The sequence below is a fragment of the Sinocyclocheilus anshuiensis genome, unplaced genomic scaffold (assembly GCF_001515605.1).
Source record: "Sinocyclocheilus anshuiensis isolate Anshui unplaced genomic scaffold, SAMN03320099.WGS_v1.1 scaffold151, whole genome shotgun sequence".
Lineage (NCBI taxonomy): Eukaryota > Metazoa > Chordata > Actinopteri > Cypriniformes > Cyprinidae > Sinocyclocheilus > Sinocyclocheilus anshuiensis.
The window spans coordinates 1019891-1026604 of record NW_015548199.1 but is presented as its reverse complement, the minus strand read 5'-3'; the positions used below and the strand labels follow the sequence as shown (position 1 = coordinate 1026604).

Below are 6714 nucleotides of genomic sequence, written 5' to 3'. Positions count from 1 at the left end.
AGAAAGCGCATCCTGTATGTATCCTTTATTTTATAAAAGCACACCGTTTTGTTGATATTGTGAGTCCACACAAATATAAGTTGACCCTTTACAGTTCCGAGTGATGTATTAATCTTACCTTTATGAGCAATAATTACGGCATATTTTAAGTTGTTTCCAATGCAAGTGATCGCGCCGGCGCCTCCATGTCCTGTAAAGCGCGCTTTAGCTCTCCGCACAAACGATTAGATATGCGCCTAATAGCGCACATTTATATAGGTTAAACATTTAAACTAGCATTGTGATATGCTTGAACTGTTTTATATTTATAGATTTTGTTTTAGGCAAGTCATGATGATTTGAGAAGGCTAAATTGATCAAACATAGGCTGTGACTGTCTGCCGCTGGCCGCTTGGTCATTAAAAAACAAAAACGTACTTTTAACGAACAAAAACATTTAGAAAGAATTTTTCTAAATTAACTTAATAAAAAAACGATACGAAATATAATCACTTTGACATTACATACAAAACTTAACTATTTTAATAATAGCTGAAACTATAAAGTAGTATAGCTATAAGCTGTTTTGGGAGAAAGGGGGGAAACAAGACGGGCTCGGGTCGGACTCAGGCCAAGAATTCTGATGAGCTGTCGGACCCGGGCCGGGCTAGAGCCTGAGCGTCTCGGGCCAGGGCCGAGCTAGGGCCTACATTTGAGGCCCGTGCAGGGCTCTAATACATAGTATGTATTTTTATTTCCTCACCGTGAGTGCTAGTATCTAAGGGTGGAAAATGGGCAAAATAATGTCAGTATATTATAATAATTTAATTTAATAATGGAAATTAGATACAAAACTTCGGAAGTTGAACACTGATTTCACACAATTACCTGTGTTAGAATGCAATATACCAGAAGCATTACAAATTCATATCAGATGTTAACACAGATGACCTGTATACATTTTTTTTCTTTCCCAGGTTTTCTTCACCCAATCCTGAACCATCTCCCGGGAATTCCTTCATGGAGCATGCAGCATCACCCACTGTCAATCAACACCATAACTTCACAATCTATCCATCAATGTAAGTTCTGAGGAACATCTTGTATGTGATTATTTTCCCCCCATGCTATTACTGTTTATCTCTGCAGTAACAAACCCAGTGCATGACTGGTGTATGTGTGTGTGCATCTGAAGGAATGACTCCATGTTAGACACGGAAGGTGAATTTGATCTGGAAGAGACCATGGACATGGCCCGACAGGTGGAGGAGTTCCTGCGTCAGCCCATGGAAACCCAGTGGAGCGGACAACAGTCATGACCTTTAACCTTGTGATCTCTTATGAGAGCTACACAAAAACTCAATGGTTCCATTCCATCATTTTATCTTAACAAATGTGAAATGCTATGTTTGTCAAAGCTGATCAGTGGATGTGTAACTGCCTTTGCATTTTATATATAGTTTGATGTGTAATTTCCCATCATTAACCACCAAAGAACAATAGACTATCAATTGCAGTGATACACTTCTATTTGGCTGGATATGAGCGGCTACTTTACTAGCCCAGTGTGGGTTTGCCACTTTCATTGCCCTTTATCTTGATTGTTATAGTCGTTTTATAAAAATCTTCTTGATCAAATCTTTAAGTCCAGTCACACAGTTGGCTAATTGAAGACATTGACATTAGTGTGGAGTTATTTCTCCCCAACTTTAGTTACAGCATCCCCTAGCATTGAAAATGTATGAAATTTAGCACGTCAATATCCATGCTTTCCAAACCATTCACACTTTAAGATATTAGCTAATGAAATTTGATTGGTGATTTTTAAGATTTGGGATTGGAAAAATCTTAAATCTTATTGGGAAGCACTTCCTCTATCAAACGGTTGCTGAGTTATGATGTTTTTAGTTGTGTTGCCCCCTATGGGTGGATTTTGAGACAATTTGTCTTGAATTCTTAGGATTGTTTATGTGTACCAAGTTTAGTTCGATTTGATAAATTTAGAACAAACTGAAGAATCAAAATTCTTTCAATAACCTTTTTTTATTTTATGTTTAAATAAGCTTCTTGGTTAAGGTTGAAGAGTGTACATTTTTTGAGTTCAAATACTCTCTCCTACCCTTTCTTGATGGGCAGAGACACAGTCAGCTATTAGTAGGTGATTCCACCAAAAGTGTGAAGACTGTGACTCTGTAGAGCTTTGTAAATATGCCACCAACCCAATATAGCAACATTTGCTCAGCCAATGGCTTGAGTTTGGGTAAACAGCATCTTCTCTGATAAACAAGCGATCATGTTATGGTGGTTGGGTCTGTATGTGTTTTAACTTAAAACGTGACAATCAGTTGAAAACATTTATTCTCGGTGTCTGATGCTGTCTAGCATCTTGGCCATTTCTGATTGTCTGACTCCCACCCCAGATACCTCATTTTCCCTGAGCCATTCTTCCTGTGCCTTAAACAGCTGAGGTTTGTCCAGTTGTTACACCAAAGTCTTGTTGTTAGCCTTCAAATTTCCACTATTTTTTAAAACCTCTCAGGTTTCATATATATTGATCTGAAATTAGTTTGACAATTCAGTCTTTCTCCCAGTAAATATCTCTCTTAACGGTAATCAGTGCACTTGAGAGCCAAAATTGTACAAGATACCAGGAGTTGTTTGAACCAGAAGTTTATTTTTCTTACCCTATTAGCAAATGCTTCTTTTAAACATTTTAAGCCTTCTTGCCTGTATAGTGAAATGGATTTTATAGATATCAACGCAAATGACCATGTTAATCAAAAAATGTGTCTTTAAAGGTCCAGTCTATTTAAAACAAAGTAATGTAAAATGTAAAAATGTCAGTCAAGATAAATTCGCTCCCCTCAAGAATAGATCTCAGGAAAATACACATCAAAGAGATGTTTAATAGTACCTATGCAGACACAGAATTTTATATATATAAAAAAAATAAACAAATATATATATATATATATATAGAGAGAGAGAGAGCGAGAGAGAATTACTATAGTGCTATCTAAAAAGAAATATATCGTTGCGATGCAGATCAAATGTGCTTGTATTGTCTTTAGAGCAACTGTAACTTGGTTTTAATGTGTTGTTAATGTGATGGCTTGGCTTTAGTGTCTGTCTTATTGTTTTCTGTAAAATCTATTTTTTTGAACATTATTTGTACCTTTTCCTATCGTTAGAAATAACATTACATTATGTTCTATATGTAAGGGATAATGTCCAATCTATATGTAAGGGATGAAGCCTGTCATCATAACTTAACATAGATGAGGGTGATCAGGACCCCGCCACAAAGTGCAGGGGTTGTCCTGGATTTTATTTTATTTTTTGGACTGTAATGATTGGCTAGCAGTACGCTAACCCTTTTATTACATGGCTACCTAACAAATAAAGATATAAATGCATGGTTATGAGTTGAATTATTGTATCTTGAAGAGAAGGTGGACAGACGCATCAGTTGTTTTGATTACTTACAATATTACAAAGTTGTCATGGACAATGGTCATTATTCAGAAATATTTGATCACCATAATCCTCTGCATGACCAGTCATGTTCAAGCATTCCTCAGAGCTGTGAAATAATGATAATCTAACTTAAACTGGTTCTTCTGGCAGGTATGCTGGTGTTTTGAGTTAAGATTTGCTTAAAGGTGCAATAGGTGATTGTCTTCAGAAACATTTTTTGTTATGCTGGTTGAAAGTCTCTTCACATCCTGATAGCAATCATTAAGTTAAGTGGTCTAAATGTATTTGTCCGTATTTATATATTCTGTGGAAGGCGTAGCATCAAGAAATGTTCGTCCAATCAAAACGCTCGGTCCAAGCGTTTTAATATGCTTTCCTACCTGCCTGTCACCGTATGTATAAGCATACCTCTGCACACCAGGTTCACGCAGACAGGATACGTCATCAGCGCATTCACGCACGCTGTGTAGACAGAGCGAGAATGGCAGACAAACATCAACAACCTGATCTTCCTTCCTGGTATTGTACTTTTAAAATTTTCTCACCGGTGAATGACACATGATGTAGCCCAGCGGTTAATCCAGTCCTCGTGCCAGCTGAGATGGTCCTCACTGCAGAACACAAGATCCTGGGGGCGAGGTTGGATCCAGATCCAACTCCTCCCACCTTACATTTACCTAAACCTACCCGTCTCCACCCCCTGATCCCTAAACCCACCCATCTCCACCCCCTAGATGTGGATCCAACCCCACCCCCTGGATCTTTGTTCTGCAGTGAGGGGCTACTGGGCCAGCTTGTTAGACGTGAGCTACTTGCATGAACTGTGTTCCATCGATATGATCCCTACACAGTGTTCATTGCTCCCTACTGCCTGAGCGGGGGAAATCCGTTGAAGTTTACTTCACTTCGGAACATGGGCTGGAATTGGGAACCGCTGATGTAGCCTATTGTAGTAACGTTGTCTCTGGTCTGTGAGCGTAAATGCATTCAGGGGGCGTGGCTTTGGACGGCGATTGCAGGGAGGGTGGGACGTTCGCTTTCAGTGCTATCAGGCTGAAGTTAGCATTTTCCAAGATCTCCTACTGCATCTTTAACAGTACACCATCAGTACTGGACATTGGGCATTTTCTGATGGAAAAGCAATTTTCAGTTCATGATGATGATAAGTTAACCCTAACGTTGTGTATAACCCATGACACACAAAAGAAAATTACATAATTTTCATGCAGTTTTAGTGATCAGATCTCCCTTAATTACATCCTAAAAAATTACAGGCTATTGAAAAAGTTTTCAGGAACACATCCCACTATTAGCTGACCATGTACAGTTAGTCAAGTCAAGTCAAGTCAGAATCTCTCTAGAAACTCAGGGGCTTGTGGTACTAGTTAAACAAACAACAATGTAATTCTCTTCTCAGAAGGGTAAAATCAGCTTTACAGTAATAAACAGGCATAAGTGTTGCAAAAATTCTCCAGGAATCAGTCATTTTAATTATTACAATTTAAGTTTAAATTGAAAAGCAGCTTTCCATCTATTAATTTTTCTGCCACTTATACGGGACTGGGTCACAGTGGCAGCAGGCTTAGGAGGGCAAGCCAACACATCCTTTTGCCCAGCAATTTTCTCTAGTTCCTCCTGAGGAATTCCAAGGTGTTTCCAGGCCAGCTGAGATATGTAATCCCTCCAAAGGCTTGGCCTCCTTTTCACTATGAAGTTCCAATACTATGGCCACATGCTTCAGCCTGCCCTCACTTGTAAACAAACCCCCGAGATGCTTAAACTCCTACATTTGGGGAAACAACTCATCCTCTACCCAAAGAGGAAAATCCACCTTTTTTGGCAGCGAACCATGGCCTCAGATATTGGGGTGCTGACCCTCATCCCCCTGCTTTACAATTCCAAAACTGCCAGAGTGAGCACTGACGGTCACAACCATGCAAGGTTGTATATGTCCTTCAGGACCAACTCAGTAGTCCCATGGCTTAAGCAATCTTAAAAGGCCTTCTCCTTCCACCTGACAACCTCCTTTACCATTGGTATCCAGCATTGTGTTCCTAGGTTGGTGCCACAGTAGGCACCAACAACTTTCCAGGCCCAGTTTCAAGCAACCCCCTTTACAATTGAGACTTTAAACAGGGCCCACTTGGACTTCATGTCCTCAGGCTCCTTTGGTTAATGTAGTAGTTTTCTAGTTTGGTGATAGTAAAAGATCATCTAGACAAACATTCCCAGTTCACCCTAACCAACTGTTTGGGTTTCCCAAGTCTGTGCAGTAGCCTCTTCTGCCATCTAATTAGTTGACAACTTTGCTCCTCTCTTTACCCAAGTTTCCAAAACATACGACTGTAGGTCAGATGATATGGCAGCAAAGGCAATCGTTGTTCGTTGGCCTAAGGTGGATTGGTACCAAATACACTTAACACCACCTTATGTTTGAACATGGTGTTCATCATGGCCAATCCATGATGAGTGGAGAAGTGCAAGGAGAGAACACCACTCAAGTTCAAAGTAGACTTTCTAGTAGTTTAAGTAGTCTTTTCTCACGGTCAGTCACCCTCCAGGTTTCTCCACTGTCACCAATATAGACGTTGAAGTTGCACAATTGAGACTTTTCTGGGTATGTTATGTTCATGACGCCAGAGTGTTAAAACACAGCCCCATCTATCACCAGGCTTTATCCATCCATCCACTGACTGCTGGTGATGGTGGATACCCCTGTCTGTCCCAGCAAATTAATCTGATGACTTCTTCACACATCAGCAAACTTTTAAGCACCTCCTGTCAAAAGCATATAGTGTTGTGGAGAGAACATTTGGGTTTCTGAAAACTAGGTGGCACGGGAAGTGCTGGAAGTTTATCCCATTTATGCACTAGAGGTAGATATGGAAGCATATAGGTAGCGAAATTCAATTTAAAATGCAATATGCAAAATGGCAATGCAATATTCAAAATGGCAACGTAATATTCAAAATGGCATTGTATTTAAATTTACATTTTCCATTACCCATATGTGCAAAGTTTGGTGCAAAAGTAAAATGAAAATTAAATTATATAATTTACATTTGCCATTTCCAACAGTAGTCTTAATATGTAAATTGCATGCAAATTTGAACGCTTTATAAGTTGCGAAATTAAAATGAAAATGTATAACACAAATTGATTTGATATGTGTAACATGTCCAAGCAGAAATGGTAGCATAATGATCATTTAAATGCTATTTGTCCTAAATGCATTTAGACTAACAGTTAGAACACTTA

General features: G+C 39.2%; 1 long non-coding RNA gene and 1 pseudogene across 1 annotated transcript; both read left to right on the top strand.

The window, feature by feature from the left end:
- Positions 1-962: 962 nt before the first annotated feature.
- LOC107653268 (uncharacterized) lies at positions 963-2190 on the top strand. The gene is made up of 2 exons (XR_001630203.1): positions 963-1061; positions 1175-2190. It is a non-coding gene; the product is annotated as an uncharacterized LOC107653268 (long non-coding RNA).
- A 3115-nt stretch (positions 2191-5305) lies between these two features.
- The window catches only part of LOC107653251 (uncharacterized), a 9306-nt pseudogene continuing 7897 nt past the window's right edge, over positions 5306-6714 (top strand).